Source organism: Aedes aegypti, chromosome 2 (assembly GCF_002204515.2).
Source record: "Aedes aegypti strain LVP_AGWG chromosome 2, AaegL5.0 Primary Assembly, whole genome shotgun sequence".
Lineage (NCBI taxonomy): Eukaryota > Metazoa > Arthropoda > Insecta > Diptera > Culicidae > Aedes > Aedes aegypti.
Window position 1 is genome coordinate 145,565,329 of NC_035108.1, and position 12,438 is coordinate 145,577,766.

Genomic DNA, 12,438 nt, shown 5'->3' on the forward strand with positions numbered 1-12,438 from the left:
AACTAACCAATCGCGGCACTTTTTCACTTTACTCGACCGACGCGCGACATGTTTGATCCTGCCCTCGTCACCAGCTCCCGCAGAAGCAAGCGTCAAGGTCGGAAGATCAAACATAACTAACCGATCGCGGAACTTTTTCACTTCACTCGAAAGACGCGCGACATGTTTGATCCTGCTCTCGTCACCCGCTCCCGCAGAAGCAAGCGTCAAGGTCGGAAGATCAAACAGAACTCTAGAAACATTCAATTTAAGTATTGCATGCAAAATAATATAATGAACCTTTTAACGCCCACTGATCTATTTTATAATCAGTTAATTTCGCGAATTCAGTTCAATTTTACGATCAAGCATCGAGTAAATGCCTTTGGCAAAATTGTTTAGGAAGGAGCTAATACAGACGAAAAGCGTGTTTACAATTTTTGAATTATTCTGCAAGGAGGCCTAGGAATATTCTCTAGTAGAACTCTAGAGCTGTCACATAAGCATTTCTCACCATGCTGTGTACAGCAAAAGTGGTTTTTAAATAACCTGTCTAGTCAATACTCACGTACGACCGCTCCTAATTAAGTGTCATGTTTACAACAAAGTTGATCAGAAGACGAAACTACTGAATACACGCTACTGCTACTGATACACGTGATGGCGTTAATGTAAGAAAATCAAACATTTTCCGTTTTAAATGTTTCACAAATTACTCCAAAAATTTCGGCATTTAAAATTTTTGTAAAAATTCATATTGAAATGTTAAGGAAAACAATAATGCCGTAATAGAGCTAGGTGGGTCACAAGATACCACAATTAGGGAAGAAAAAAAAACTGAAAGAACAAATTAGACTCACAGAACTGTTACTAATCAGTGTGTTAGTAGAATGTTTAGCGATGTATGAAAGGCTATTTTTTTCCACTTTGAACCTGGTCACGGCACCAAATTATGTTTGCACACCAAGTTGGACCCTTATAATACGTTGTGTGATAGTACGGATATTATTAAAACAATGGTGCCATGGCGGAGGTTTACGACCTAATATTTATTTTTCTTCAATTAATCTTACAGTCATTTGTGAGGTATATGTGGTAGTTTAACTGAATTGAGTGATGGTAGATGTTCATGATGTTTTGCACAAACAAGAGGTTATGGAGAATAATCGTTGTCTAGTGACAACCTTAAATGAATTCTTTGAAAACTCTATGCAAAATTCACACCAGCTTTTTATATCTTTTGGAGTAATTACTGTATAAAATATTAGTAAAATCTACAAATGAAATCTCTATAGAAAATTAGTAGAGGAATCTCACGTGGAATCCCTGTTTTTTTAGATGTCCAACTAAAAGATTTGTGAATAGGTTAGCAATTGTTAGGTATCTGTATCTCAAGATCCTCTTTAGATAGCAGAATTGTGATGTCGGAAAAGTTGATCGCGAGAAGATATGTCACATAGTGAAGCATGTAAACATGTCTCTCTGTTATATGCTAATATCAAGATTCAGCGTTTTAATGTATTTATAATTTTCGGAACAGTTTCTGAGCAATATTGGCCAAATCCAGAAAACCAACAACCACCAACCAAACTCATTTCATGTATCTTCAGCTATTCGATATACTCATTAGAGCCATGCCACTTCGAATCCAACCGTCGTCAGCCAGTGACAATATTCAATCTGCATCCTGTCTGTCACACAACCAGGAATCCTCTTTCTCTCGCGGCGCGCGGAGGAGTAGTTAGGACATTAGAAATGGAAATGACGATTTCCGGTTCTGTCGAGATGTTAGTCGTCGTAACACAACGTGTTACACGTGCACACTGCACAGCACAGCAGCACAGAGATAGCAGAGCAGCGAAGCGGCATGCTGATAGATGGGATACAGTGAAATTCAATTATTTCCTGCTCGCTTCGCTTCGTATTAATATCTGGTGTGTTGGCGGATGTGATGAAACTGCGGTCCGACGGAAATGTGAACGATAGTTTTCAAGAAGCGGCTGTCAACGGCATTGGCTCAGGTTGGAGGGGGTGCAGACTTTTTTTAATTTAAAGTTCTATAATTAATCGACTTTTCTAGCTGTACTTGTTTTTGAGCATCAAGTATTCTACGACCTCCACAGAAAAATATTCGTAAATAACAACACATTTTCCAGATTTCTTACTATTATACAATAATGTCAAAGTAATATTTTCAAAAATAGAATCGAACTCTACCAATGAATTAAAATCAGTGCAGCATAACAGATAAAAATAACGTAATCTAAAAAACAAACCCTTTTGTCATATCAAGACTAACAATTCAAAAGGCCTCATCTCCAAAAAGTAAACAATGAGAAAAATGCAATCTCGTTTTGTCAAACAATAAATCAAATTTATATTATGAATTTAAGCTTTTTATGTTATTTTATCGTCCAGAAAGTCGATGGATAAACTGATTTATAGCTATGAATATTCATTACTATCATTTTAGCAAAAAATCCTGCTAAAAAAACGAGTCAAAGGAAATGAGGCTTTTATTTCACCAAAAGCTGTGCAGCCCTTTTCATTTGTGCCCATAGACGCCGGCCGACGCTGATGAGGCCTGTGAGTTGACGCCTTTGTTTACTCAAAAATGTGTTGAGGCCTTCTAGTTGTGGCTTGTTTTTTCATCATCTTCAGATGTGGCCTTTTGAAAATCATTCAAAATTGATGATAAAATACGATAATTGAAGTGTAGAAGAGTTTAGGTACGTGGTAAAGCAAGGTACATGGGATCTCTGCATCGTGCGGTCGATTAAATATGTGATTTATTCAATCATCGTCATCGATAAACATAATGGATGTGCTAAGCGAGAGTGTCGTCGAGCAATTATATGGAAATATTTGTTCAATTGAAGTAATATTTCAATTGAACGTTATGTTTCATGCAATTGTAACGAAATCGTGTTGTTATTAATAAGTCGTGAAGTACAGACATGCTGACACAGGTATTATTAGGTAGTATGATACAAAATACATCACTTTACAGGAACCCGACAGAAAATTTGATTATGTTCGCTGTTGAAACTATCGCTGTGTAAAATAATACAGGGAGCGGAGCGGCTGAAGTATAACTTGTATCTGCTAAGTAAATTTGAAACATTTTTTCGTAATTTTAGTTGCAATTTTGATGTTTGTTTAATAGGCCTCAACTCGGTTTCAAGTAAATATAGAAATGGGGCCTTTTTGGGAAAAGGCCGCATTTACGATTAATATTCTAATTATCGGGAAATGAGATGGGGCCTTTTAGAAAAATGATATTTTTTCAACTTTCAAGCATATTTTTGCATGACTATTGTATGTTACAGTAAGAATAGGCTCTTATACACTTAAATCAGCAGAAACCCGATTTGTTTACATTTTGGACTTGAGGCCTTTTCAATTGTTGGTCTTGATATAACATCGAGGGCTAGTGTACGTCTATGGCTACCGAATAGAGATGGGTGCATTAATAAGAAGTAATGTAATCAGCGTAATGAATATTATCGCTACAACGAAGGAAATCTCATTACATACGTAATGAGTAAATCATTTCCCCATAAACTAATTCAGCTTGATGTGTTTTCAATTGATATTTCTTAACAAATGTAGACATGTTAACAGCTACCTTGTGAATATCGAATAAAACAATATTACATATCATAAAAAATTGACATCATCAAATCTTTTCTACTTGATACTTGATGGGTAACAATCAAGGGATTGCTAAGAAGCTCGTTTTCTGTTGCCTCTTATAAAACGATAGCGGAGTTCACCCATACGAATGTGCACATCAACAAAGTAGCTGGTGCGAATGTGGAGAAATGAACCACGGCACATAAATCTAACGCATTACTTGCGTTTTATTCTAACGAAATTGATTCACACTTCCTTTTTTTTTGTCTGTTATCTATGGTTTGATTATCCGAAGAAACATTTGCTTTTCTGCAGCTCATTACCACCATCAGCTTTAGCTGATTTCGTTGCGCTTCATGCATTTTGTACTGTTTTCTCTCGTAGGAAAAGGTAAACATCCGAAAAATATAGGTGTGTGAGTGGAATTTGACTCTGGAGTATAAATTATGCTCCCGATAAGGGGCACAGCTCAAGTTGTCAAATTCCATAGTGAAAAAATAGGACGCCATCCCTCTGGTAACAATTGTTTGCTGTTGTGTTGAATGAGTCTACGCCATATTAAGAAGCCGGTTTTATCCCGTTAGTCCGAATGTCGTTAGGCCGAAAGGATCATTATGCCGAAAATGGCCGATAGTTTTAATGAATCGTAAGGTCGATTGGGTAACTAACATAGGTAGGTCAGTATAATAGATAGAAGCCTACAATACAGTATTGGACAAAACATTTGCAACTTTTTAGATTTTCCATACAAAATGACCAACTTTGGTAAGCTAGATCTCAGTTATTTATGGACCGATTCGAATGAAATTTTCACAAAACATCAGATGTAACTTGAATTTTAACATATATTTTTGAATAATTTTTCCAATCACGAGTTTATAAGTTATAACGGTTTAACTAAAGTGTAATTTTCGACGAAAAATTCAAAACTATTTATCTTAAAATCTGATAGCCCTACACAAAAACTGTCTTCAGCAAACTTGTTCATCTTGTTAAAATCTACAACTTTGCAAAAGATACCATGAAGCTATTTCTTCAACGTGTTTAGTTATGTCATTTATAAAAAATCGTCAAAAAATTCACTTTAGTCAAACCGTTACTGCTCTTAAACTTGTGATTGGAAAAATCACCCAAAAATATATGTTAAAATTCAAGTAATAGCTGATCTTCTACCAAAATTTCATTCAAATCGGTGAATAAATAACCGAGATATAGCTTACCAAAGTTGGTCATTTTGTATGGAAAATCGAAAAAGTTGCAAATGTTTTGTCCAATACTGTATACGCTGTAAAAGATAACTACAAAGAACAGCCTTTGATTAGAAGAAGGAAAAACACACTGATGAATGTGTTAGCCATTTGAAAAAAAAAATACTGAATAGCCAAATGTCATTTTGACCTAACAACTCTTTTGACATGAAACAGAAATACCAGTAAAATTATCATGATGACTTCCGAAAAGAGAAAGATTTGGCGATGCCTCTTTTTTGTAGTAAATCTTTGCCGCACACACCATGGATAAACAATAGATATTTGCGAAACACTCAAGCAATTAGACCTCTATTTCATCAAGCTCGTAACAGCCCGGAGCATTCGTATAATAAAACCACCCCTTTACTAAAGATCCCATTTGTCCAAACCACTACTTGAGCCACGAAAAACCGTAAATTCCACAAAAATACTACTATAAAACATCACCAAACTTTCAACACAACACAATGGCCATCATCTGGCAGCTGGGCAGGCAGGAACGACAACATCAACATCAGACCTTGGCATCCATTTTTCTTTCGCTCCCTTCGGGCAGGTATCGTTCTTTCGGATATACAATCCGGAAAATTGCTTCGCCCCAAACCTAGCGAGGCAGCGGAAGGTTTTTAATATTTCATTTCAAAGTTGAAGTTTATGGCAAGTCCGACCCGAGCTCTTCTCGCAGGTGGTGAAGCACCGAAAAAAAATAAACCGAGAGCAGGAGTTCTCATTTTGCCCTATCTTTACATCGCCCAAAGTGCCGACCGGACAAATGGAAATTTATCGTTGCTTCCTTCTTGGTGTTGCTATTTATATCTTTAGCCTCTGATTGGAGGGGGTTTCTCGGATTGTTATTGTTACATTTTAGCTCATTCGCTAGATTCCGGGTCCTGATTTCATCAGCTGAAAAGTGTCTCAATTTAAACGCTTCGACACTATCCCGTTATGCCGTCTCGGGGATAGTTTTATTATTACGATATACGAATTTAGATACACTTTCTGCTGGACTGTTAACTGCCAAGCGCAAGAATAATTCTAGTATATTGATTAAAATATTAAAAGCAGTGATTAAATAAATAAATAAATTTAAGGCCGCATGGGAAGTCAATGTAATCATCATTTATTAAACTATAATTTGAAAAAGTAAAAATCACAAGTTCCACTTGCTTTTAATTCTGAGAGACTTTAGAATATCTCTCACTTATGGAGGTAGTAGCGTTGGATCCCACAAGAATTTCTTGGAGCAAATCCTAAATAATGCCATATGTAAGTGTCCCTTCAAAAATCGCTGAAAGAATGTTTCAAACTCCAGGGATTATAGAGGAATCTCTACAGGAAAGTCGTTGGAAGCATCCGAATCACTCGTAAGAAATCATATGCTTTTCCTCTAGAAATGTAAGAAGTAATTCCGGGAAACCAAGTCGAATAGAAGCGTAAGAGTCTCTGAAGATTTTCTGTAGCATCTAGAATATTATATCAGGATTCATTGCAAGCGGAAAAGGAAAAAAGTGGCTCTGGAAACCATTTTGATCATCCATTAAAAGTAAATTTTTGAAAGTTTTGTGAAAAAAATAGTGATTAAGTCTTTATGACGAGACCTTATATCAGCCCCAGGCAATGTTACGGTCTATGATCGACAATGTTTCATTAGTTGTGACAAGCTTGCTAAATACCAGCAGCGAACGAGAGTCCCAAAGAGAGAGCGAAAACCCCATTTCTCTTTCTCATTTCACACCCCTCTGGAAATGTCGATCATGGTATTACCATCTTTTATGTGTCTTTTAACATGTAAAATTACTTTTTTTGGCTCAATACATCTTTGAGAACACATTTTTGTGTCGTTCAAGCACTTACATCATGTGCCATTCAGTCATAACTTGAATTACGTCCACAGTAATTCTCATTATTTGTAAGAGTGTACTATTGGGATAGTGTTTTATTTTACAGGCTTGATAAACAATCCCCGAACATTCGATAACAATAGTGTCCCGCCGGTTTGGAGTTTTTCAAGATGGGTTTTATCTAGAGTTGCTAGATATCAATCATATTAGCTGAAGGCTGAAACTCTAAATCTATCAATATCACTTGCAAGCTATCAATATCACTTTGGTTTGACAATCAACAGCAGTGATGCGACATCGCACTCTAGATCATAATCACTGCACTAAGTATATCTTACTATAAAATATATGTATAATCTTTTTTAAATCAGGTTTGAAATTCAAGCGCATAGATAACACTATACAAGACATTGAACTTCAAAGAAGTGAAGAAGTATTTACAGAATTCATGCAAGGTTGATGATTGAGGTGGCAACGGAGAAAGCATTCTAAAATAAATTTTCATCAAAAACCTTCTTGGCTAAAACACTGTTTTAAATTTACCTATTTAATCCACTCAACCATGCCAAGAAATTCATCGTTCGTCGAGCAGCGCCAGAGACAGGGTGTCTTTCCACGAAAAATGTTCATGTTCAATCACCTCAACAGCATCCAACCCCTTCACGGTATTTACCAAACCCCTACTCGACCGTCATCTTCGGAGCCGAAAATTGCCAGACTATTTTTGCCATCAACGATTCGGAAGAAACACTTACCCAGCAATGGTCGTATCGCATCGTATCTCGACACCGACCACCACCCCCTCCAATCCAAGTCGAACGTCAACTTGTCGTTTTCGGTCTTGGAAAGCAATTTCCTAAATAACATTGCGCTTCCCAAATGTTCCACACCATTCCGAAATGTCCCCAACACGTTCCGGACGGAGCGTTTCGATAAATTCCTGGCTGGTTCGACATACCGAGAAACGGGACTCTGTTTGCCGTGCATAGTCATCATCATCATTCATCGAACAACCTCCGGTTTCCGGCATTCCGAATGTATGAATTAGCCAACATCGCCCCCATCTCAGAGGACGACGACGTTCCACAGAAATTCTGCCCATGCGGTTGACAACGGGCGTTCAACTCGAGCATGTATAACCGACCGGAGGAAAGCGCTTGAAAATTTCAGAAGCATGTTGTAAATACAGTGCGTTAGAAATACAACGCACAACTATCATCCGTTGGCATGGCAAATTCCGCAAAGGTTCCGGTGGCTCTTAAATGTGGCAATGTGTCATTGAAAATACATCGAATTTGTGAAAACCTATCGTTGCAAGCGGGTTTGGGAAGAGAACTCTTAGTAAGTACTCTTGTTTGCCAAGGATTTTGCTCAATAACTATTCTCTACTTTATTTTTGGTGAGGACGGTCCTAAAAGCAGAAAAATCAGGTGCATGGGAGTTAGGCTTATCAGAAGATTATTTTAGGTAGGAGGATATTTTCCTTAACTGGTTTTGAAAAAGGAGGACATTTAAAAACTATTCCATGCCAGAACAAAACCCGATTTTTTTTCTTTTTAAACCAGTTCTTAATAATTGAATCATTTGTTCTAAAAAGAACATAAATCTATAAAACAGTTTCAAGCAAGCAAAAAATAAAGGTGTTTATGCACCAAGTGGCGGACTCAAATTTTGATAAATAATGGTCTTATTTTTCATTCGAGCATTAAAATTCATTTGTTAAATTACAAATGTTTTTACCAACTCTCTGAAACTGTTTAAAGATGACTTAAATGTAGTGAATTTACTACAAACAAAACTTCATGTTATTTGTAGTCTGTCATTCAAATTTCAGACCAGAAGCTGAGATGCAGATTCCCAAACTGATCGTAATCCATGTATGCTCATTAGATGTTCATTTAGCGAATATTGATTATTCCTCTATGGCTTCTCGTCAGTTCCGACAGATGTAGAGTGTCTACTCAAAGAAAGCGACTTTTGGTAGACTGAAACCATCACTGTTCAATGCTTGCTTGCTTGTCCTTGCCCATACTGTCATTCAGATGTTCGTCGTATTGCTTCTTTCATCTTTCAAACAACTCATGTTCGTTCGATGAAATCTCTCTCTCATTCTGATACCTGTGCAATGTACATTTCGGCAAATGACACAAATCCGTTACAGTTTTTGAAATATCGGGTTGGTTTAGAGCAGACCATGTAGAATTTCGTCTGCGAAACACGTAGGATCGATAAAGTAAGTTTTTTTACTTTTCTTACTTGAGACTGTTTGAATAAGTTTTCCAGAAATGTTATACTCAAATCATTAATCATAATTGTGTATATTGAATTGAAAGCAAGCATTGGAAACGTTTTGGCCAATGATCCATATTCAGATTAAATCAAGAATAATAATTAATAATCGTTTATCATTGCTCCAAGATCTGATCAATGATTAAAAAGAACAATCATTCAATTTCTGAAAAGAACAAGCATCAGTCAATTGAAGGTTTCAACCCCATGCGATTTCCATTTTGTGACATAAGTTCACCGTCGGCGCCACGATCAGCTGATTATCGCACTATTTGCTGTTAAAATCAATGTTTGCGCATCTTTTAGTAGATAACACACAGCATTACAAAACAGCGGTTAATCGACACCTTCACAACTATTCAGATACAGTTGAGGCAGGTGGCTACGCACACTCGATGAAAGCATAAAAATATATCGACACGAGATGCCTGCCCAACCAAATGAGTACAGTACCGAGCAAAAATGTATCAAATCATGATTTGTTACTGTGAAATCACATAAAATTTATGAAAGCGTTCACATGGGGCCTTCCTTAGCCAAGTGGTTCAAATCCGCGGATACAAAGCAAAGCTATGCTGAAGGTGTCTGGGTTCGATTCCCGTTGGTCCAGGATCTTTTCATAAAGGAAATTTACCTGACTTCACTGGGCATAGAGTATCATTGCACCTGTTTAGATACTTGCCTACCGTTAGGTGTTATAAACAAAATTATTGAATAGTTCCATAAATATCGAACTGCCAAGAATTGGCAAACATATTCAGCAGAAAAAAGGTATAGTTTATGTGCATTTTTGAATTTGGAGCAAACTTCGATGTGATACACATTCTCGTCCGCTACTGTACTACCCCACGAACCAATAAAATTAAGATAGACAGCAATTTGCCGCTTGCTATCCATTACTCTTCCTACACTACCGCAAGCAAAAAGTTCACACCAAGCGTAAAAACCTAGTAGCCAAGTGACACTCCGCTGCCAAGTTGTATTTCTCAATAAGGAAGCTCAATTTCAATGGCACAATCAAGTGCCACTTTTTCTCTGCTGGCTGGTTGGCTGGCTGAAAATAGCTGACTACCACCAGCCGCTGCCGCATCGCACCGGCTGGAACTGACTCATTTCGCACTCTCGTAGGTACTTCGTTTGCGAACCTGGCTAGTGGAATGTAACACTATTCTATCAAAATTATATGAAAATTCGGTATAAACTACAAATTGTGTTTTATTTTTGTTAGAAGCGAGTTGAAAGAGTGATTTGAGAAATTATAACACAGATGAAACAAAATCTTTTATAATTGCAAAAGATGTTTCAAAATTGTTTTGATTGGAAGCAAAACTATAACACAATTTGCTATAAATCCTGGATCCATCCCGTACTAAAGTTAATACTTCTACTTTTTCTTATTATTCTTCTTCCTCTTGGCCTTACGTACTCACTGAGACAGAGCCTGCTTTTCAGATTAGTGTTCTTATGAGCACTTCCACGGTTATTAACTGAGAGCTTTCTTTACGAAAATTGCCATTCTCGCATTCGTATATCGTGTGGCAGGTACGATGATACTCTATGCCCAGGGAAGTCAAGGAAATTTCCGACCGACCGAGAACTGAACCCAGACACCTTGAATGTTGCAAAAAAATGTATTTCGGCTCCGTAAAGCGTCTAACGCAATTGAGCCTTATATACATGGGTAGTTCTATTTTGGGGCCTTCCTTAGCCGAGTGGTTAAAGTCCGCGGCTACAAAGCAAAGCCATGCTGAAGGTGTCTGGGTTCGATTCCCGGTCGGTCCAGGATCTTTTCGTAATGGAAATTTCCTTGGCTACCCTGGGCATAGAGTACCATCGTACCTGCCACACGATATACGAATGCGAAAAAGGCAAATTAGGCAAAGAAAGCTCTCAGTTAATAACTGTGGAAGTGCTCATAAGAACACTAAGATGAGAAGCAGGCTCTGTCCCAGTGAGAACGTTAATGCCAAGAAGTTCTATTTTGTCTTAAGAAAATGACAAATTTTATCATAATTCGTCCATTAAAAATAGGAAAAAGAGTTATATTTTGTTATAAGTAATCGTTTCAAAAACTAATTAATCAAAATTATAACACATTTGTTATAAATAAGTATCTACTGATTGAACAAAATCTGTTACAATCCTGTTGTAATCCAGAAGTCGGGAAGCTACCCTATCTATCGCGGCGCGGCGTTACCGTTGCCGTTTATTTTTTTCTGTTCGGCACCGGTTTTGCATCGATTGGACCTACCTAGCAGAAAAAAAAACATATGTTCCATTTACTAGGCAGCGTCTTCGTGAACCCCCAAGATCGAACGAAGATGCACAGCCTCGCTATTTTTAGAGACGAACGATGCCGAACTGACCTGCGCAGCGCCCTGAGATTGGAACAGGTAGGAAGGTTTCCAAATTGAAGTGAGCGATATGGAATGTCTCGGCGTTTTCGAACAAAGCGGATAGGAAAAGAAAAATGGTCCTTTTCAAGAAACTATCTTTGAGGCCTTGCAAATCAATGTTTAGACTTTAAAGACATGCTAGAAGATAATTTGGAACCCAACGTAGTGTAAGAAAAAAAAAACGAGATAAAACATACAACCATCATGTCAATACTGTGATTACATCATTCGGTATGGTGAGCTCATGTCACGTTATATTTTAATTAATGAGAATCGGAAATAAACAATTCTCTAGAATTGCGCCCAAGCATCGTGTTGTCAGCTTTTGAGTGATTGATTCTGTACAAAATGCCTTCCAGATTCTTTTAGACATTATAAACCTGAAATTAACAAAAGGCGACCAATATCAGTACTTTCGAATTCGTGCACATTTTCGCTTCTTCGGCTTTACATCCTTCCGCATCCTCAACCGGATCGGGATTCGAACCACCATCCTCAGCATTACAGAGCTTGTTTTTTTTTTTTTTTTTTTTTTTTTTTTTTTTTTTTTTTTTTTTTTTTTTTTTTTTTTTTTTTTAATTTCTTTATTAGTATCATTCCAAACATTACATTCATTATTTCCTAAAGCTAGGTGGATTTTATTACAATTTGGTTAACAACATATTATATTTCATTTGCCGTAGCAGTTCAGATTTTTTACAGGTGAGTTGATTTCACCTGATTATAAGAGAAAAAAAAAAAAGTTTTTAATATACTTAACCTAACTTAACCTAAACATATAACGCATTAATCGTGGAAATAGAAGATTGTAACGATTTTTGCCTGAAATTATTGATTATTTTATTTGACATTTGTTCCAATGTTTCAACATTGGATATCCTATGTAACTCATTGGTACTATACCAGGGAGGAAGCCTCAGAATCATTTTCAAAATTTTATTTTGAATTCTCTGCAGAGCTTTCTTCCTGGTATTACAACAGCTAGTCCATATTGGTACAGCATACAACATGGCTGGCCTGAAAATTTGTTTGAATATCAAAAGCTTG

At 37.0% G+C, this 12,438-nt stretch overlaps 1 protein-coding gene across 1 annotated transcript in view; it reads right to left on the reverse strand.

The window, feature by feature from the left end:
- LOC5576036 (serine/threonine-protein kinase NLK) overlaps positions 1–12,438 on the reverse strand; it is a 276,399-nt gene that overhangs the window by 218,490 nt on the left and 45,471 nt on the right.